This window comes from Dermacentor albipictus, chromosome 1, assembly GCF_038994185.2.
Source record: "Dermacentor albipictus isolate Rhodes 1998 colony chromosome 1, USDA_Dalb.pri_finalv2, whole genome shotgun sequence".
In the NCBI taxonomy this organism is placed as follows: Eukaryota; Metazoa; Arthropoda; class Arachnida; order Ixodida; family Ixodidae; genus Dermacentor; species Dermacentor albipictus.
In genome coordinates, this window is record NC_091821.1 from 213,287,087 (window position 1) to 213,309,745 (window position 22,659).

Sequence of the window (22,659 nt, forward strand, 5' to 3'; positions counted from 1 at the left end):
ATGCGCGCTCACATACGCACGTGTGCACTCACATGAACGCGCGTATATGAACAAATACACTTGGACGCAGTGGCGTAGCTAGGTCGTCTGACACCCGGGGCCCATAGATCTTCTGTCACCCCCCTCCCCGGGTGTAGCCGGCGGAAAGAGGGGTGTCTCCAGACGTATATGACACCCCCCCCCCCTCACTGGCCCCTTGCACCCGGGGCCCACGGCCCCCCGGCCCCCCCTGTTGCTACGCCACTGCTTGGACGTTCCACATGTGCCCATATAGCTTTTATACTTCAGCTTTTGCCGTCACCTACATTTAATTATGACCGAAACTTGTTGATTTACGAGCGCGTATAATTTCCACTTCAGCTTGTAAGGGTCTGACGCTTCCACATTTTTCGCGCGTCTTTTGCGTAGCACAAAAAATATACCATTGCTGACGTTCCTACCCCAACCACCGTCTTCCCCTTCCCATCTGTTTGTCTCACGTTAGAAATAAACATGAAAATGTGTAGAGGTGGCGCGCCCGTCGCTGATGCAAATTGCTGACGCATTAAACGCTGTTCGTGTGCTACCGGTCGTACTAAAAGGAAACTTGGATATAGCAGCGAGTGCGTTACCACTCGGATTTGTTTCTGGTTTTTTTTTTTCTTGTGGGGGTGAATGGAAGATGGAAACCTTCTAGTCACACAACGGCGTGACGTTGTTCGAGCGACAACGCTGTGCTACACGTACACTGTGCACCCTTAACAGGCGCACTCAGCCGCCTCGTTACACTGCGGTCGTCTAGCGGCAGCCGCCAGCGTGACGCGAACTTCGCGCTGATGCACTTTCGAGTTGAACACCTGTGCCAGAGGACGGAAGTAGGTCGCTTTGTACGCGCCCTGGCTTGCGGTGTGTGTGTGTGTGTGCGTGCGGGTCGTGCAGGAAACAGAGCGCGTTCCCAGGATAATTTCGGTCGCTGCCTGAATCTCCTTCCTATCCAGTAATCAATTTCGGACTCAACGACAACGACTAGACGCTTCCCCGGTGGACGATCAAGGTGGGAGAGAGATTTGTCAGTCATTTGCTTATAGCTTACCCATTATCCAAGTGAGTTCTGAGCAAAACAGTTATGAAACTACGTATCCTTTTTTATTATCTGTTACGTTCAGGACAACGCGATAGCAGTAGAATTCTAGGTTACGCATGCTGGAAGGATGGCAATTGCTCGACAAAACTGAGCGCCAAGTGTGTATTGGCAGAATACGCGAAGGAGCTATCTTCTTGCGGTGCTCCTTCTGGTGTTCTCACGCCCACTATCGGGACAAGCGCTTAATACAGCGTTCTAAATGTTGCCTTTGATGTCGCGTAATGCTAGTCGATCATGTCGCGAACAGCAGGCTAATACAAATTGTCGAGTCTTGTACAGCTGTGGTCGGTGGATGGAAAACTGAGCCACTCATCTGAGGCACAAGTAAGCTTTTATGACTCGGCTAGAAAATAATTTGGCAGAGACAGCGTATGCATTATCTCGTCTCGAGGATGCAAGCGAAAATTGTCAGTCCATTGGCTATGCTTTTGTGCCACATGCGAACCGCTGCATAACCCACCTATGAAGCAATACAGTTTTGCAGAAGTTCTTGAACTTGCCGTTGGGAATTCCTGTCGACGACAAGCGGGTAGAACGAAGCGTTCAACATTTCATTGTGTACTAAAACACACTCCCTTTTTGCGTTTATTCTTGCACCCGCGGAATCAAATGGCTAGACCGGGAACATGCATGTCACTTGAACTCAAGCATTCAAGTATTGAATGCTTGAAGCATTCAATTACTAAAGCGTTTAGGTTGAAAGACAGGATTGTTTTGTAAGAGGGTGACTTAAACGTTTAAGAAACGAGTGATAATTGCCAAATATCCGTTTATTTCTCTACAAGATAACTACTGCGTAAGGTTTCAAGCAAATATACACTGATCCAAATGACAGCGCTAATTGCACATGAAGAAAGGGATGGTGACATCATATCATGAGAAGCCAACAAACAAAGACACCAAGGAAAACACAGGGGAATATACTTGTACTTACTAATTGAATTAAAGAAATGATGAATTAATGACGATGAAAGTGAATGGAAAAACAACTTGGCGCAGGTGGGAAACGATCTCACGTCTTCGCATTACGCTTGCGATGCTCTAACCAATGGTGACATCATGGTGACATCATGTAACTTATGCATAATGCCACTTCACCTGCCATATACGGCAGCAAATTGAGACGGAGTTAAAGACAGGCTGCAGCCGAGAGCGCGTCATTATTGTATATTTCTTTTTCTGTTACATCATTTTTTTTCGCTCACCTGCGAATGGAATGCGACGAACGGGATGCACAGTTGTCCTAGTGCAGTTAGACTCGTGTACTATTGCAGTGACGGAAAGAGGGCAAGAGAGAGGAGTTGATGCTGTTAGAGGTTATAAATTGAGGACGATAATAAAACTTTGGCGAAAACACCAGGAACACCTGCCATAAAGGAAAACGTTCTTATTGTACGATTCGGAGTTAAACGCAAAAGTAGTGTTCTTAGATTGAAAAAGAAAGGGATATCTTTTACGTGAGAGTTTCGTTCACAGGTACTTGTGAACTAAGTTCCTGCTGGAATCTTGACTTTTTTTCTCTTTCTTTCATGCATTTTTTTGCCATTATGCGTGGGAAGGTTGGCAGATGCTGTACATAAAGAGCGAGAGAGTGAGATAGCAGAACTAACGGAAAAAGACGGGGAGGTCAACCGAAAAGAAGATACGATATTATTGGTACCAGGAAGGGGGGGGGGGGGGGGTGTTAGATGAGAAGGAAATTGGTAAAAAAGAAGTAGGGAGGCGAGAGACACTGGACGCAAGCATGCCTACAGATGTCACAGTTATCATCAGGTACTAAAGCCGCTAGCACATGTCTGTCGCCCTTAAAAAGCGAAAGTGTGAGCGACTTCTGCGCGAGTTGAAGATGCTGAGCAGGAGTAATGACACGTGGGCACATGAGCTGTTGGAGGCTGTTGATAGTTAAAAAAAGGCACGGATTGCATCAGTGATATATGTTTACTTGATCTGTTTATATATATATATATATATATATATATATATATATATATATATATATATATATATATATATATATATATATATATATATATTTAGCAGCGAGTTTAAACAGTTTGGCACGTTGCTACGATTTTTTTTTAACCTGTTCGCTGCACGCATGTGCATCTGGTGTACTCTTTCGGCTCCGCACTCCGAATAAACAATCGAAGTTTAGGCCTGCCCTGCTCCTTACTACTCCCTTAAGTTTTTGTTTCCTTGTTGCGCTAATATGTATCTCTTATTGCAACGACACCTTCGTCACCCTCTTCGGCGACGAGTGGTGAGGTCGGCATCCCGAAATGCTCAATTTCGAAAGCGGTCAGTTGTCAATACGAGTTAGCACAGTGGTAACAAATAGGGATGGGGTTCAGGGGCTCCTCGTGACCACAACTGCCGCATGCGCAGCGTTATCAACTATTTCAAAACGCAACGCAGAATGTTTTGCAAAGGCCTGCTGCCCATAGCTGACAAAGAAAGGCTTGTCTCACGTCGGGAAGCCCAGGCAGGATCCCAAACGTGAACGAAGGTCCAAGCCGTGCAGCCGGCTGTGTTGAAAGCTTGTCGTGTTTCACATGGACAACGCGATCTTTCGAACAGGACCAAAAGTTTTCGTAACTACATCTTTCCTTGACAATGGTATTGATTACGGTATAACCTCTTCGTGAGCTCACCACGCAGCGTCATCGGCGTACGTGCTTGCCACCCATAGGACCGCGGTGGCCTGGAACTTGAAAGACACTCAGGAAAGTGGTATGATGTCGCCTCTCGGTCAATATGTTGTCGAAACTTTTATCATTTCAAACACTATGCAGTTATTCGTGTGGCGCGCGCCGCAGGGTTGATGGTTACAAGCTGCAGCGTTGCGTAGAATAGGCACAATTTAGACGCTATTTTTGACGCATAATGCAAAGTGCAGCACGAAAAACAGCAATTTAGCAGCTGTTGGTTAGGTAGGGTGTGACGTGCTGATCCCGACCTTGGTGACTTTCGCTGGGAAGACTACTGCTCCTACTCAGCCTGAACACCAAGACTCCGACTAAGCCGTTGAAAATGACTGAGCCATTTGTATATAGTACACTACATAATCTAAGTCCATGCATCTCTCGTACTAAAGGCGCAGAGAGAATTGTACTACTCCGCAATTTGACGCATCGTAGACGTAGTCATCGTTTGTTTCTGCGAGTAGAAGCTGTTGCCGCTCTAGCCTCAAGAATGACGCGTGCGTTTCCAGCAAGGAATGGGGAGAGTTCATTCACGTGGCGCTAAGCTTGTTTCCCTCCAGGCACTCAGCACATCATGGACGGCGGAACCCATCGATGGAGCCCGCGGTATCATGGAAGTATAGTCAGTATAGTGCCTACATTATAGCGGAAGCTTTGCCGCGGCGTGCATGGGTTCGCCTCGCTATTTACTTCGTGCGTATGCCATCACGTCGGTGGCAGCGTGGGCGTTCGCCGCCACGTAGTGTTTATGACAAGTGCGACATGCGGTTCCAGCTGACAGCGTTTCTGGCGCTGTGCCACGCTCGCTATGTTCCCATGGTGCCAGGAACACTTTCGACCGTCTATTCTCACGTGTCGGGTGCAGAGAGGCGCGAAATCTCGCGAAGGTTATTTGTCTGTTCGATTCACCTGCACCTTTCTCACGAGTTCACTGCGATGTTTCAATGCTCGTGCGGTACCAGTGCTGAAGTGCAGCCACATGCGCGACACTAGGCTAGGCTTTCCGGAAATGGGCGCAAAAGTACGGATGTGGAGCAGGTCTTCAGCTTCTGCGCTTGCAACTTGTGCCTTTCGTTGCAGGCGTTGTCCAGCATGTGTTGCGATTGTATCACGAATGCCCACTGTTGTGAAATTCACCGTGCCGTCTTTGCCAGCATTCGACGGCAAAATGAGCAGGTAATGGTTTATTTGCAATACTGGCGGGTAAGTTGGTGTGACAGAAAAAAGAATACCTCGATATTGTGAATAGGTAGGAAAAAAAAAAAACTATTTTGAATACGGGTTTAAGCGGCCTTTTCCGCCGGTCTCGATACAGGTTAGAGGGGCACGCGCGAATATTGGCTTCTATCGTGGGCATGGGTGCCGCCGTTGCCGATTCAGGGCGCAATTTCTATCGGCGCGCCATCCAGCAGCACGGTCATATTTCTTGTAGCGTTGTCTGCTGCCATGGCGCCGGAGAAATCGTCTGCTAGTTCGTCACTGCACGATATTGGCACTGAAAATCACACGGGTGCAGAAGGTTCAGGAGCTCAACCTAAACTTTAGCTGCACTTTTTAAATAGCTCAGAAAACGTACGTTAATCGAAAGGACCTGACAGTATACCGGAAGTGATCGCTCAAAAATATCACCCTTGAACAAAACTTACTGTCTTACTTTTGTGCTGCAAGATATAACGCCACAGTGGCTAGTGACCGTTACGGGCAGGTTACGGGACGCATATTCCTACAATAAGTACTAGAGCGAACCTGGCGCTGCGATTGTTCAGCCACCATTGGAATGATGGGAAGTACACGAATTTGCCTGATCTTCGTGATTATGGCTTCAGACGTTCTTGCGACTTCGATTATTGTGCGCTTTATCTGCCTTCATGTGCCCTAAATATCCACGCAATCAATACTTTTCAAAGTGCAGAAGACTTTTCGGACACACGCAATCACTACTAATTGCAGCGGTTCAGCCTGTCGAGGTGGCCAAATCGAAACGCACCAAGCGTCTCAACGCGCTGACTTGCCCGCGAGAAATTCCTATGGCACTTGTCGGTGCATGCGTCCGTGGCGCAGTGGTTTCAATATAGGGCTTCTGGGTAGAGGTCCTGTGTTCGAATCCTGCTGTCGGGCAATTTCAATAATGTTTCTGTAATTATTTATTACACATTACATAGTTGAAAATTATGAGTTTACAAAGTCACGAAGTCGTTTGAAGCCAGAAGGACCAACTTTAGGCAAATCCATGTACTCCCCATAATTTCCGTGCTGGCTGAACCGCTCCGCCTGCAGCTCCCGTAGACACTAGTGCCAGAGTTCTCTCTAGCAATTATTGTATGAAACTATATGACGGGACGCGTCGGTCGCCGAAAACAGCTGTGCGTTTCTTGTCGTGATGCCCTGTTCTGGCTTGTCGGCTCATGAAAACTCGCTTACGCCGCGATCTACAGTGAGTGGTATTTGATTTTTTTTAAATGCTGTCACGGTGACGCGTGCACATGAGCTATAGCCAAACAAGTGGAGGAAGCAATCGTTTAGCTGCGTAATGAAGCTTCGTGCTTTACAGGTGCAGTTAAGCAGATCTAGTTGCACAATAAAGTGTGTGCTGCATTTCTGCTAGAAGCGAGGCGGAATAGTGGGAACCACCTTGAGAAATGTGCTAATGTTCACACTATGCACTTACCCGGTAACGTACTTGTATTGGACGGTCCCGAGAATTTGCAGTAGTTGCGATTGCTGATGACCATCTTGGCAAAGGAAGACAAAACCACGAAAGCCCAGGCTTGAATTCACTCTTTTTCAAAATTAAGATACGTATTCTGTGCGTTAACTAGTAATGGGGCAAGCTATATCTAAAAAAAAACTCGAGAACGAATGGCACGTACAATCCATAGATCGCACGAGCTGACGTTCCAGCTGTTCTCCTGCCACAAAGCTTGACATGCTAAGAAACAGCTATCAGGCGCTGTTTCAGGTAGGTCGCGCACGCGCTCTAAGAGTCGCTGTTAATGATAAAATGGAGAAATCTGAGAGTCCAAACATACGAGATGATCTATCCATTGATATGGAAATGGCGCAGGACGTCATTGATTTGACAGTAAATGCCACCAGTGAGCAAGTATCTTGCAATACTCTCACGCCTTGAGTGCCGATGCACAATGTTGTCAATATGGCATGCAGCTTTTTGAACTCTTACATGTATCTGAAACCGTGCTACACTCCACGTCGAGAAACAGATGTCGCCTTCGTATACTCATAAGTTGACTGCAATTGGCAGGCGTTCAATGAGGCCAACGAAGTCTGATTTAGTACTCCGCCTTGCAGGATACTACGGTAGGTGCAGCGCCGGGTGGTTGGCATGTCCACGATACGCAGAAAAAAAAAAGACCTGACAGAACTCTTGCTAATGCATGTCATGGCTCGGCTGGTGGTGGCGATGAACGACAGGGTTTACTGGCTTTCCCCGAGCCCACATGATAGTTGTTCCCATGTATGCCCAGTAAAAAAAAAATTACAAAGAATCATATTTTCTTTGCGATGCACACAATGTGGTCCTGCCACGTTGAGACTGATATCTGACCAGCTGGCTCTGAAAGATAAGGTTGTACACACGTAGCACAGTCATGCGCAGTGATGCAAAATAATGGCAAATAAACTCAAATAATGACAATACTGAACTCAAGGTGAAATGATGTCGTAGTGCAAATTTGTATGCGAACATCACAGCCGCTTTTAAGCCATATTCACAGAAGAATCTTCAGCGCTTATGCACTAAATTTATTGTTGTCCGAAGTTGTTCTGCACCTAGACCAAAGTGCCATGATTATACGGAACCTTATTCGAAATGCATGAAAGGTGGGCGCCGGCCGAAGCTCTCGTACAGAATATAACAGTGTCAAAACAGTGCGCAACTTCAGGACACCAATGAGAATATTCTTTTTCTTTTTTAATGCCGTGTCCTGACGTATAGTCATGCTATATGTCAGGACACGGCGTCGGTGCGCGCCGGTGCGATTTGTTGAATTCGCCATTAGTGTACGCGTGCAATGTCGGCTGTTATGCCACGACCGCGTTGTAGTGCTCGGCCCTAGGTATATTTGTTCACTTACGCCCAGACATGGCCGTGATGCTTTGTTTGGTGTTCCATGATTCGTTTGTCTCGTCGGTTACGTATAAATATTTCATTCAGAGTTCAAAGACATCGACCGAGGTCGCATCGATGAACGGCAAAATCGCAGCAGCAGTAGTCGTCCGTTAAGGGGTCCAGGGCATCCATGCCCTGTCATTTACTTGGCGAGATGGATGGGGGCGAAATGCAATAACACCCGTGTACTGTGCATTGGATGCACGTTAAAGAATCCCAGTTGAAGGTACGCTCCCAGTACGGCGTGCCTCATAATTAGGTTGTAGTTTTGGTACTTAAAACTTCAGAATTTAACTTAAATTTACTTGGCAAAATATGTTAATTGTACTGATGTGCAATCAAAAGTCGTGTCGTAGTTCGCATGCCAATGCGAAGGTGATTTGCTGTGACTGAAATCAAAACACGCCGTCAAGTCAGCACTTTCACCGTTTCAATGTTAGAGTGTGAAATTGCGCTAGATTTGGTTAAATTTTTCCCTTTCAATAATCAATTTATGTTTAAAACCCTAGATCTAGAAAAATTTCCCTAGGGTTGGCAGCATGTACTACAGCGACAAACGTATCAAATAAAGGGATATGAAATGGAGATGAAGCTCTCAGAAACAAAAGAGTCATGTGACCAAGTTCTTTTTTTTATTACGTACTGTGGTCTACAGGAAGGCCAAGGAGGTAGGAGGTAGGCGGTAGGTCAAAGGAAACAATACAGCAGCACAGAAAATTTGCACAGTTAACAGAAACGTTCATACATACAAGCAATCACAGTTAATACATTTGACACACCAGGCAGCATGGTATAACATACATGACGTATAAATGAATGGCTCAGTGAATTATTTGATCATAAAATAATGTCACTTTCAAAACCACATTTCAAACCACTTTCAGATTGACTTGCGAAAACAACCGGGTAACGCATTCCATTCTGTCGTATATACAAGAAGGAAAATTTTATATGTGCCAGTGCGTGCAAAACAATGGAGCGTGTCTTGTGTACGTCGAAGTAGGGATGCACGGGTAGAGAACAGTTCTATGCAGCCGTTCGCGCCGATCTTCAAATACCCGTTATACAGGGCGCACCAAAACTTATCGCAATTTACCGCCATGTATCTAATGAAGGAGTTTCGTGCTCACGCGTATGTTCATTGATGAATTCGTTGACGTATATTTATTTAAGAAAGCACACAGGGCGTTTTTGATGCGTTTTCAATTTGCGTAGGTTATTTAAACGCAAAACGACCCACGTGATATCAGTTCATGAATTATAAACTTTGTAACAGACAAACATTTAGCGCCAGCTGGTGCCGTCTTTAGTTTATCACTTGAGAACCCAAGCTGGTGGATGGCTTATGAGCAGACGTCATCAATATTACTTGACCAGAACAGCGTGTTTGTGTTCGTAACACCCAAGTGCTTATACTATTTTGCTTCTTTTATTACTGTGCCGGTTATATCGTAAAAAAAAATACAAAATGATTGTTTTTGTTGGTTACCCGCAAGATAAGTTTGGTCGGAATTTGATGTCACGGACAGCTTCTTGCGCCATTCACTGATACGCGCTGAGATATTTATTTATTTACTTGTTTATTAAATTATTTAATAATTCATTTGGTGTTTCGTTTAAAGTTTTTCGGGTATTTTATGTGCCAGAATCGCGATACGATTATCAGGCACGCCGACACGGGATTCCGAGTTAATTTTCACTACCGGGGGCAAGTGTGTGTCGTCTGCGGCGAGAAGGCTCAAAAGATGGAGGTTTCGCACGGCGTGTTTCGCATTTGCCGTGACGATGAGAGATGGCGCCACCGTACTCTTGCAGTGGCATAGCGAGGTGCCTGTGTGCAACCATAGGCTTTAGAGCCATTGGTCCTTCGACTCTAGATATTGAAAACTATTTCAAGGAGGCCGCTGAGCTAATGCCCAAACTTTGTTGTCGATCGAGATGAGAAGGCGTAGCGAAAGTTTACAACACAACTCACTTAGCACGAAAGGAGTGAACGGGCTAGAAGCGCCCACCCTTTCGGCCTCAAGCGGGAAGGCTTAGGCAGGACAGGTGCCACCATGTCAGGCAATGACGTAATTTCCGTTGCACGCTTGCAATGGAAGTCTGCTGGAATCTTCGGCAAAAACGGCTTTTGAGATAAAAAATTCGCAGTTCCGCCGGAAAGGCGAAGCACCGATTGTGATAGCAAATTAGTAGTAACTGTACGAAGTAAGGATAGTAGTTTTATCGGCCGTATAAACTTGTAAACATTCGCTTACTAACTAAATTAACAATGATCGAATGCGTAAGCGTTACTCAACGAGGACGTAGAAAGAAACATACACATGGAGACAGCGCTGTCCTTGTGTGTCTGCTTCTTTCTACCTCCTTGTTAAGTCACGCTTACACATTCTATCACGGATTCAAGCCAACTAACCCGTCAACGCGTTTTAACTAAATTAACCAGCACGGTGTCACGCGCGCACAGGTAAATATGAACACACATCTCTCGATGACAGCATAAACTGTCTGTGAAAACGCTGGAGCTAGGAATCGCGGCAGCAGCCGCGCGCCCATTGAGCTCGTAGCTTGAGAGCGTCTGAGCTCGTATGCGCCCATGCACAGCGCATACGAAGTTACAAGCACTACGCGCACTCTGCAAATATCGCAGATCGCTTTGAAGATGAGGCCCGCGCGGGCGCGCACTTTAGCCACGTCGCAGACCGCTTTCAAGACGCACGAGCGCAGTCAACGCGTCCCTACGGCGCCCGTGATTCGGGGGGCCAACACCGAAGCAAAACCGGCGGTTGTGGCCACTCTGCACGGAGCATTACGTAAAAAAAAGGTGAGGCGTGCAGACAGGACACAAGAGTAGAGAAGTGCACAACACGAACGCCGACTATCAACTGAAGAGAGCACTGAGGCGAAAAAAGAAGGAAGACACAAAACTCATCTGCGCAAGCTCAGGAATGGTATCACCGCGTGTCAGTTGGTTAGACGTGTCGGTCTACGTGAGAGATAACTGTTTAAAGCACTTAATCTCTTCTTATATAAAGTAATACGCGTAAAGTAAGATACGCGTCTTACGGTAGAGGCATGGCATATCTATAATGGTGGAAATGCCTTAACAGTTATCTCTCACGTAGACCGACACGTGTAACCGACTGACACGTGGTGATACCATTCCTGAGCTTGCGCAGATGAGTTTTGTGTCTTCCTTCTGTTTTCGCCTCAGTGCTCCCTTCAGTTGATAGCCGGAGTTCGTGTTGTGCATCTTCTCTACTCTCGTGTCCTGTTTGCACGCCTCACCTCTTTTTTTGCATAATGGATGGATCCTTACCAACTAGCTCAGCTTTCTGTCGTTCTAAGCTGTACGGAGCGGCGGGCGAGGAGGACATCGAGGTACCGTAGCAGCCGCCGGAGAAGAAGGCCCCTCTCTCGCCTCGCCCCCCTGCCTCGCGCGCCGCAGGAGAGGGCATGCATCCGGGCCGCGTGTCCCGCTCGCGCACGCGAGGTTGAACCGCGTTCGCCGGCTCACCATCACAGGCTTTCACTCATATGGAACCTCACGGCGACGGCAGAAATCCGCCTGGAGTGTCCATATAATTGCTATCGCAATAAAATGATTTCTTTACGCTAGAGTTCAGTGGCAAGCGTTGTATGAGACCTCAGATAGCAGCACCCCGTCGGCAAGCTGAAGAAACGCTGATAAGTCGAGCTATCACCGAGAACACGAGCAATGGACGGAATTTTGTAACTAACCATTTCATTCCTCTTTCTTATCATTAATCGCGCAGTGACCGATCCAAGCCAAAACACGGTATCTCGGAATATCATCCTATGTATAGTGTTCGGACAGTGCCGCAGGCGCACAGGTGTGAACCGGAAGCATGCAGGCAAACGGTGACGAATTCCTTGGACGTGCACACCTTACGTCTGCAAGCAACGAGTCCAGGAAGGTCCATGGAAAGGTGCCACGCCGCAAAATTAGACGCGAGCACATCAGCTACGGAAATGACGGTCGCTGCTCTTTAGACGAACCGTGCAGGAAAATGTATCCGCTGCAAACGTGAAGCATTTCGGGGCTTGAATGACTATTTGAATCAGGGCCTTGCGCGCAGGAACATGCCGCCCTAACATCTACTTAAAGCGAGTGCCCAGGAAAGGTGATGCCAAATTCAACGCCTGCACCAAAATGATTTTTATTCAATGGCACACTGCCTTTTCAACCACCAGATGGACGCTAGCTTTTCCTTTGATAGCGTTTTAGATTTGGAGATGCGTATACAGGCAGCTCGAGTCTCGTCATACCCGAAGGATACCATTCTTGGGTACGCATGCCCCTTGCGGCCCCCAAGGCTGTCGCTATACTGTTACGTTATAGTGACGGTGAAGAAACAAAATGAGCAAACAAAAATTCATCGACAATGACGATACTCCCTAATGCGATATTTGAACGGAGCTGGATACGTGTTTTCATTTCACGATATATTGGCTGGCGTGGAGAATGTGGCGCGACTGCCTCGCTAATCGGGAGATCGCAAGAGGCGGCGCATGTGTGACGTGTGAGCGAGATTCACAGTAGCCGCCGCAGACAGACCTCCGCTCATGCAGCGCTTTGCTTCCAAAGAGACGACGCGCGCTACTCAGGCGGCATTTCAAAGCCATCGTCGCTGCAAAGCCCATCTTGCGTGGCACTACGCTTTTCTTCTCACGCTTTTGCCGTACCCTCCTCCTCCGCTTTCCGCGTCATGGTTCCACGGCACTCTGCTTCTCCAATACACTTTGATACAATAATTACTAGAAGGAGCTCTGGCACTAGTGTCCTCGCGAGCTGCAATAGGAGCGGTTGAACCAGCATTTGAATTATGGGAAGTACGTGGATTTGCCTAAACTGCGTCCTTCTGGCTTCAATTAAAATTAAATTATGGGGTTTAACGTGCCAAAACCACTTTCTGATAATGAGGCACGCCGTAGCGGAGGACTCCGGAAATTTCGACCATCTGGGGTTCTTTAACGTGCACCTAAATCTAAGTACACGGGTGTTTTCGCATTTCGCCCCCATCGAAATGCGGCCGCCGCGGCCGGGATTCGATCCCGCGACCTCCTGCTCAGCAGCCCAACACCATAGCCACTGACTTCTGGCTTCAAGCGGCTTCATGACTTTGTAAACACGTCTTTTACAACAATGTATTGTGCAATAAATAACTAAATAAACATCATTAAGGTTGCAGGATGGCAGGATTCAACCATAGGACCTCCAGCACAGAAGCCTGATATTGAAACCAAGCGATGTGAAACGCCCTTATTAATTTATCGTGGGCATGTGCTTTGAGACACTTGGGGCGTTTCAATTTGGCCACCTCGACAAGCTCAATCGTTGCAATTAGTAGCGATTCTGCGAGCTCGGAGCGTCTTCTGCATTTCAAAGAGCTTAGATTGCTCTGAAATTCACAATGAAGGCCAATAAAACGCGATAAACAAAGCCACATGAACGTCTGAATCCACAAGCGCGAGGATCAGACAAATCCATGTGCTTCCCATAATTCCAATGGTGGGCCAGCGATTTCAGCGCCAGAGTTCCCTCTAGCATATTGTAGGAAGCTCTATGGCTTCTCCGCTTTCCTCCTCGCCTTCTCTTCGCTATCACCGTTTCTCATCTTCCACTGCGCTCCGCGATCGCTTTCACCCTTCGCTCTGTTCACTCGCTCGGTTACGAGGGACAATGCCGTAGGAACGGGCGCCTACGAGCTGCGCTCTAAATGTGGAAGAATCTAGCTCTTTATTGGGCGATATTATGCCCAGCAAGACAGGTAAACTGAAATAATGATAGCGGCGAGCAAAGGTGTCGAATCTGATAACAAATATTATGTCCGCCAGCTATTTGTAGGTGTAGCTTCATACTTTACAGAGTAAAGGCATGGCTCGTGTAAATACGAAAACTTGCACGAGCCATGCCTTTACTCTGGAAAGTATAATACGAAAATTTACACGAGCCATGCCTTTACTCTGGAAAGTATAATACTAAAATTTACACGAGCCATGCCTTTACTCTGGAAAGTATGATACTTTCCAGAGTGAAGGCGTGGCTCGTGTAAATACGAAAATTTACACCAGGAACCACATTGCGCACATAATCGGATCGGATAAGGCTATAAGATAGAATCGGCGACAACATAAAATGATACAGTAGACATGACCTGTGCTGAGTGACAACTTGTGAATGCATGCTAGACAGTACATCACCACGTTGTAGCGACAGTGAAGAACACAGCAGCAAAACTAAATCGCGAAACTATCCTTTTATTGGGAGAACTTGTACCCACAAAAGCAAGTGACACTCGAAGCACAACGATGGCAGCAAGAGCACAGTCGGCGATCGTCGAAATTTGATCAGTGGTTGGTCGAGCGCGTCGGCTTTTATACGACGGTCCCAACGTAATCGGTGGTGCTTGCGTGCCTTCCAGAACGTACTAAACAATTCGCGCCGCGCATACAATCACACTACACAAGGTTCGGGGACAATAGGCAACGGATGGAACCATCGAGAACATTCGCGAAACTTTCGATACACGCAGGCGCGTCTTGCGCCGAGGGATAACATTTAACATTTCTTAGTCCGTGAAAAGCGGCCACCAGATACACGTGCACGGGTCAATATACCGGGTGTCCCACGTAACTTGAGCTGAACTTTAAAAATTTGCAAATGCTACGTAGCTGGACAGAAGCAAGGTAATGGTGTGTGCCGTCACTTGGAGATACTCCGATTGTTTTTCGTATTCCGCCTAATTACATAATTAGTTTTAATTCATCAATAAACTTCGCAAATATTATAATTAGATGAAAAACGTAAATGAGAAAATTGTAGAGTGACATGAAAAAATTCGCGATACAGGTTTCCACTGCTTAAACACGCGCTACATAAAAGTGTTTTTCCAAGCATGATGGAATCCCGCGAATACACGCACAATTGCCGCGCGACTGGCCGCTCGAGGGACCTTGCGTTTGTTCACTGCAGCTTCTGCCATGCTTGGAGACAACACATCTCCAATATCTTAAAATGATTTTTTTGCAAGTACATTAGAATACTTCTACTAAGGCCAAGTCCGACAGCAGCAGCAGTGCAGGGAAATTACTGTACAATCATTATTAAGCAGCTTCTAATACGTTTCCCGAAATTATAGACGTGCAACACAACGGCATGCGCAGAACGAAGTCAAGCGACACTGCATAAGGATGAGGAAAATTTTTTTTTGCAAGAATCTTCTCGCCAAATGCTTTTCTACTACTGCTGGTGTATCAAGACACAATAGTGAACAAAAATTACGTACTCTTTTGTACAGCATACGGCCAATATAGTTATATTATACCGTTCGTGTACAGGCATTTGGTTTCTCAATGCCTAAGGAATGTAGCAAGCATTAAGAAACATGTGGCTAAAATAACTAAAGTTACATAAATATGACAGAAATGGTATGGATACTTTACAATGAACACGCGAAATAAGAGCTGACCCGTGTGGTGTGGGCCCGAGGTCCAGCTACGACACTGGTTAACTGGCGTGAAACTATTGCATCGGGTTTTCACTACAGCTGAAGTGTGATATGCGAATTATAGTGTATATTTGTCTATGTAGCTGAAATAGTTAAAATCTTAATGAAACCATCCCTCCGTCTTGTAGTGGACGTGCACCGCGTAACGATCGGCATGTTTCCAGCCACACTGCACGCAGCATTCAAAGCTAATTGTTGGTTTTTCAAGAAGGAAGTACAACAATGAAAAACCAGAACACTGGCGTTTTAAAATGTTTAATGTTGGGCTAGTTAGTATAGGATGTAAAGAACGAAAACATCTAAAAAACGGAGTAGCATTAGGATTTGAAAATGGGTGACAAATTTTTTTTTAGCATGTGACGCCAACTTTTTCTTAAGCAGTGCAAGATAGGATGAATTCACTAATGAATCAGCTGCATAATTATTACATTGCCAAACATAACAGTGCACACTAACATTACAATTGGTGAAACACTGCACAAGAATGACGACTCATTTCTCATCTTTTATATAGCACAATGTATTAAAAGTTGGCAGGTGAGCCAGTTGTTCACCCACTAAATGCACAAAGCTAAACACATCGTCAAAAGAAAAGTGAACGGACAAAAACAAGCATTGGCCTGCATATACATACTACACAGGTCACTACGTACAGTAGTAACGAAAAATAAGTTTGCATACATTTTCCACAGCCCACGCTTTTCCTTGCTTACTCAACTTCATTGTTGTATTAGGCTTTGTAACAATTTCAGTGAAGGAACAACAATGCAAATATTGGCTAGCTTATATTCCTTTCTTTTAAAAAAAAGCTTAAAGTTCCTCAGGGGTTTATCTTGAGAACATTTTCAGATTCTCATCTTTTGAAGCACAGATGCACAAACATCAGTGGCAATCCTCAACGAGGTGTCCACTCCATTCCAACGTTCAAACTGTAGAATTGAAAAATCCTAATGAGAGAGAGAGAGAGAGGGAGAGAACATTTATTTGTAATATTAGGTGACTTCCTCGTGGGGTGGAGCCCTTAGTTCAGGGCCCTATTGGCTCGCGCCACTACGCGTGCCCGCCGGAACAGCCGTCGCTGCTTTTGCGGGTCTGAGCTAGTCTGCGCAGTCTCCCAGGGGGAAGATGAAGGTGAAGGAATAGGGGAGTAACCTGGAGAGTGTGGGCACTCCCAGGTGCAATGATATACTGTGTGATTTGATCCACAATAGGGACAGTATAAGGGGTATTGTGAGGGGTGGAAGAGGTGAAGATAAAAGAGCCAGGGAAATGAATTAGTTTGAAGCTGTCGCCACACGACGGCATTTTCTCGGTTAAGAGAATTATGTGGTGGAGGGAAGTGCCTCCTGGTATCTCTGTAATATTGTAGCGTTTCAGTATAGTTAGTGGTTCTGTTGGTGCGTCGTCTGGGTTGGACAGCTCTTTCAATGGCTCCCGGTTAGCTAGCTCTCGGGCTACCGCATTAGCGCGTTCATTACCATGGAGAGATGCGTGTCCAGGTGTCCAGACGATACGCACCCTGTGTAACGCTGTGGGGTGTAATGATGTAAGGATGCGGTGTGTGTAGGGTGTCACCCTCCCTTGTGCCAAAGTCGTGCACGTGGCCTGTGAATCAATGTCCACTGTGATGGGCCCATCCGGTGCCGGCATGGTTGAAGCGTGTACGATGGCTAGGGTGATAGCAGCCTCTTCGGCCATGCGACTGTCCACAGTGTTGAGCGTGGCCGAAGCCCTCAGAATGCCTGTACTATCTGGTACGACTAGACATAGGGAACGTTTTTGTGAGTAGAGGGCCACGTCGGTGTATAGGACCGGTGTGTTCGATGTGTCATCGCCAAATAGTCGAGCCGGGGCTTGTGCTCTTGCCTTTCTTCGGCCTTTATGACGGCCAGGGTGCATATTCCGTGGAAATGGAGACCCGTGAATTTTGCTGCGAATGCTAAGCGCAAGAAGTGTGCGGTTTTCCTGATGTGGTTTTCTTGGTGTTTGGTATTCTAGCCGGGATAGAATGTGGCACCCTTGCATTGTTCGTTGCAGGCGTTGCAATTGGCTGTTAAAATGACCTTCGACTAGTTCGCGGATGGTGTTGTGCACCCCCAGTCGTAGTAATACGCATGTCGGGGTAGTCCCAGCGCTGCCTTTAGTGCCGTACGGAGGAGGGTGTCCATATGGTGCATCTCAGCCTGAGTGTGCAAGCCCTCATAATTAGCTAATTAACCTACCACCTCCCCTAATGAGAAGTACATTTGACTTTCCGTAAAGAGTGCTTCTATGCAAAGTTAGGGAATTAGTTAACGCGCCACGGCACCTGTGGTGTTGTGCTGATGAGCACGCTGTCACGGGTTCGCTTGACTGCCGTGGCGGCTCCGTCTCACTGAGGGCAAAATGTAAAAACACTGCTCTACTTCAGGTGCTTATGAAAAAAAACCTCAGGTGGTCCAAATTGATTTCCAGGGCTCCACCGTGGCGTCTCTCATACCTCTATAGTTGTTTTGAGACATTAAAAATGAATTTAACAAGTGAAATGAGCTTCCGCGTCTTGCTACCACAAAGGAAGATTTCTGGGCTTATAGGCCGCTTGGGGAGTACATAAGAGATGGCGCTGCCTGCTCCGAAGCCTTCTGAGTGCAGCCTAATGCCTAAATTGCCAAAAGACAGGGTGCACTAATGACGTTTCTTTGCGCAATGGCCAAATATGGCCGAAGAGAGCCATAGAAAACGTGATGAGTTGTCAATGGAAAAATTTATTGCAAATGATAAATGTAACCCTGCTGAGGCCCAAAATTTTACGCAGCAAATAAGTTAAAATAATGACAATGAATAGTGACGTATGCTATGATCGTAAAAGTTACGTTACAAGGGGGTTATGTAGCAAATCCAGTCGCTGACAGTAGTGCCTCACCAGCGCCCTTGAACACAAGGATTGGGAGCCATGCACTCTACAAAAGCGCCATAGCAGTTGAAGCCGCTAGTGAATAGGATTCTCTACGAATCTCTAGGGCGGATTACTCGCAACACACCAGCCTATTGTAAAGAACTAACATAGGTTCTATGCCAAGAAACATTGACGGGTGGAGGAGAATGTGTTTGTATGCCAGAGGAAAGTACTTTTTTCTTTGAGCGCCTCCTTCCCAACACATTACTTGAAGCACCGCCAGCTTCTCGCCCCATCTACCACAGACAGGAGGTTCATCCCCCGTCAACAGATTAGAGTGGGTGTCATACGTGTGACCTCTCCTTAGAAAGAAAATAACATCAGCTTCTCGTGTTTTCGTTATAGGCGGCCTGCGTTTTAAGCCCTCAATAAACTCCGTGTTCTTAAGCCAGTGCCCCACGCACGCTGCCAATTGCTCTTCAGCTTTTTCCGTAAGGAAGTCGCAAATCAGTGACAGAGACAGCGATGGTAGAGTTGCTTGGTTCTTTTTTGTAGATATGGCAATATGGTCGCAAGCGTATTATCATGGTACTCATCACTGGCACTCATGATATGATATGCTGACGAGATGTGTACATAGTGCACAGGATTGAATAACGTCCAGTAAGTACAGGAAATCTCTTTTGTACATGAAATAAAGCTTTGGCAACGTTTAATGAGTCTGAATGTAATTGTCTTTTGCAGCTTTAATTGCTTGATGTGTTTTCCAGGTGACAATATCACGTAGCCATCAGATGTGAGGATGCTCGTTTCCATGTGCAGAATTTCAGTTACTGAGAAGGGTCTACCGACTACAGCGTAAGAAACGCCAGAATTTGACTTAGATAAGTCGGTGACTTAGATGATCTCTTTCTTGAAGTTCGGCAATCAGGCGCTGCGCTGCTTCGAGGAGTCCCAGAATGCACTTTCCCAGAAGCCTAGGAAAGAACGAAAAAGAACATTCTGTATAGTAGCTGTTTACGAGATGAACAAAATATGTCCCCTTCAGGTGCTAATTCTGTTCACTGGAATTTAGTTACCACAGTTCTTGCATCTTCAGAATCGTGGAAAGCGTACAGATGCAGAACTGATTAAGAATTCAATTCTCCAGCAAGTTCAGCCTATAGTACGAAACATGAGCTCCATGGGGAAATTTTATTAGTACATAACCTTTTTTTTTTCATTCTGAATGTGGTAACCTGGAATTCACCATCTCCAGCGCTCAAACATCTCCAAGTCTGGAGTGGCGTCTGATATCGGCTAAAACGCCGAGAACCAGTGGGGCTATACTAATCGAATTAGGAAGGCCCACTAAGCTTCAACAAAGTCACTCCCTCACCAGAACCGGAATTGGCAGGCATGGTGCGGTATCTGGCCACTACCTCCCTCATGACCCCTACAATTAACCCATGGCCCTCAGTCCACCACAGCTGCGGAGCACCTGACCGAAGCGGTGGTTAGAACTGTAACGCAGCAGAGGGTGCTAAGAATATCTGAACCCGGAGAGGCCGCCAATGGAAATTGACCCTTGCAATACCCGAAGTCTTTCGAGTGGGGCTAACATAGCAGGACTCTTTGAGGAGCTATCAGGCATTGTTTAGGATTTCATTGGCCTTAGTGAGGTTAGAAGAACTGATGAGGCTTATACAGTACTGACTAACGACGACGTGCTCTGCTATAGAGTACTCCCAGATAAGAGGTTATACGGGGTAGGATTCCTAATACATAAGGACTTAGCGGGCAACACTGACGAGTTCTACAGCATTAATGAGGGGGTAGCAGTAGTCGTAATAAAACTTAATGGGCATAGATTAAAGGTGGTATAAGCCACGCCCCAACTGAAGTAATAAAGCGCCAAACAGACGACGCAAGGAGAGACATGGACGAGCGCTCGTCCGTGCCTCTTCTTGTGTCGTCTGTTAGGCGCTTTAGTACTTCAGTAACATGCACCAACTATCCAAACAAAAAGTTCTGCTTGGCTACGTTCCAACATCCAGTCATGATGGTGATGAAGTACATCAGTTTTATGAAGACGTGGAATTATCCACGAATTAGTATACTGTAGTAATGGGCGACTTAAATGTAAACGTGGGGGAAAAGCAGGCTAGTGAAGAAGCAATTGACAACTACGGCGTCGGCTCCAGAAACACTAGAGGAGAGATGTTGGTTGAATTCGTGGAAAGGAATAAGCTACGGGTAATGAACACCTTCTTCGGAAAGCGTCGCCACGAAAAGTGGACCTGGAGAAGCCATAATGGCCAAACAAAGAATGAAATCGATTTCATACATTCTCCCAATTCAAGCATAATGCCAGACGTAGAAGTGTTAGGTAGGGTAAAGTGCCCTGATCATAGGTTAGTGAGGTCTAGATTCACCTGAATTTGAAGAGAGAAAGAGTAAAATTGGTCAAGAAGAAAGAGGCCAACCTAGACGCACTAAAGATAAAAGCGGACCAATTCAGGCTGGTACCTGCAAAGAAATATGTAGCCTTTGTAGATGACGTAGAGGTAATGAATGAAACCGTAAATACGATGACTTCAGAAGCAGCCCTTGGAATGGGCGACAATGCATCAAGGCAACCAGTAGGTAAGCTCCCCCAAGCAACGAAGAACTTAATAAAGAAACGATAAAGAATCGAACAGTCCAACTCGAGAGTTTACATAAAATTCGCGGAATTGTCAAAGCTGATCAACAAGGCGAAAGCAAAGGATACTCGAAATTATAACGTAAGAAAGACTGAGGAAGCAGTAATAAATGGCACAGCATGACATCAGTGAAAAGAAAACTTGGCATAGGGAAAGCGAAGACGTATGCACTGAAAGACAAGCAGAGTAATATCATCAGTAATTTCGAAGATATCGTAAACGCAGCGAAATACTTCTATCATTACCAGCACAATACCCAGACGAGCCAGGACACCTGCTTTGAATGTAGGCTCCTTCTATAATTTGCGATGAAGTTAGAAGGGCCTTGCAAGACATGAAATGGCGAGAAACGGCAGGAGAAGATGAAATAACAGTCGATTTAATGAAATATGGAGGAGACATGCTGGAAAAGCCTGCGGCCCTTTATATGAAATGTCTCACGACTTCAAGGGTCCCAGAGAACTGCAAGAATACAAACATTATACTAATCCACGGGAGACGTTAAACAACTGAAAAATTATAGGCCCATTAGCTTACTTCCAGTATTGTTTAAAATATGCACGAAGAGAATTTTCAATAGAATAAGGGCAGCACTTGACTACAGTCAACCAAGAGAACAGGCTGGCTTCAGGAAGGGATAATGTGCAATGGATCACATCCATGTAATCAATCAGGTAATCGAGAAATGTGCAACCTTTCTACATGGATTTCATAGATTACGAAAAGGCATTTGATTAAGTAGAGATACCGGCAATCAAAGAGGCACTACGAAAGCAAGGAGTAGAGGATGCTTACGTAAATGTTTTAGAAATTATCTACAAAGATTCCACAGCTGCCCTAGTCCTCCACCAGAAAAGTAGGAAGATAGCGTTAAAGAAAGGGTTCAGAAAAGGAGACACAATCTCTCCAATGTTATTCACTGCGTACTCGGAAGAAGTATTCCAGCTATTAAATTGGAATGCCTTAGGGGTAAGGATCGACGGAAAATAACTCAGGAGCCTTCGGTCTGCCGACGACATTGTTCCATTCAGTAATACTGCAGAGGAGGGGCAACAAATGATTCAGGACCCTAACATAGAGAGGGTAAAGGTGTTATGAAGGTTAATATGCAGAAAACAAAAAAAGAATGATCAATAGCCTGGCAAGGGAAAGAGAGTTCAGGATCGCCAGTCAGCCTCTAGATTATGCGGAGGAATACGTTTACCTAGGACGATTACTCACAGGAGACCCTGATCATGAGAAGGAAATTTACAGAATAATAAAATTGGGTTGGAGCGCATACGGCAGACACACTCAGATCCTTACTGGAGGCTTACAATTATCACTAAAAAAATAAAGGTATACAATCGATGTATTCTATCGGTGCTAACTGACAAGACTGACAAAGAAGCTAGAAAACAAGTTAAGGACCGCACAAAGAGCGACGGAACCAAGAATGAAAGGCGTAACGTCAAGGAGGCGGAGAGAGCAGTGTGCATCAGAAAGCAAAAGGGGATAGCCGATATTCTAATCGACATTAAGAGGAAGAAATGGAGCTGAGCAGGTCATGTAATGCGTAGGTCAAATAACAGGTGGCCCGTTAGGTTAACAGAATGGGTTCCAAGAGAAGGGAAA

At 45.9% G+C, this 22,659-nt stretch overlaps 2 protein-coding genes across 9 annotated transcripts in view; one reads left to right on the top strand and one right to left on the bottom strand.

Moving 5' to 3' along the window:
* Positions 1 to 665: 665 nt before the first annotated feature.
* LOC135900084 (puratrophin-1-like) overlaps positions 666 to 22,659 on the top strand; it is a 716,878-nt gene continuing 694,884 nt past the window's right edge. For 2 of the 4 annotated variants that reach the window (XM_070530832.1, XM_070530837.1), the window contains exon 1: positions 666 to 1,033. The gene's annotated coding sequence lies outside the window, so the exon portion shown is untranslated. The remainder of the gene's footprint in view (positions 1,034 to 22,659) is intronic. The other 2 variants (XM_070530833.1, XM_070530838.1) reach the window with 2 other exon arrangements.
* The window catches only part of LOC135915999 (uncharacterized), a 34,063-nt gene continuing 30,327 nt past the window's right edge, over positions 18,924 to 22,659 (bottom strand). Inside the window, exon 12 of one of the 5 annotated variants that reach the window (XM_070530828.1) lies at positions 18,924 to 19,338. The gene's annotated coding sequence lies outside the window, so the exon portion shown is untranslated. The remainder of the gene's footprint in view (positions 19,339 to 22,659) is intronic. The other 4 variants (XM_070530829.1, XM_065449197.1, XM_070530830.1 and 1 more) reach the window with 4 other exon arrangements.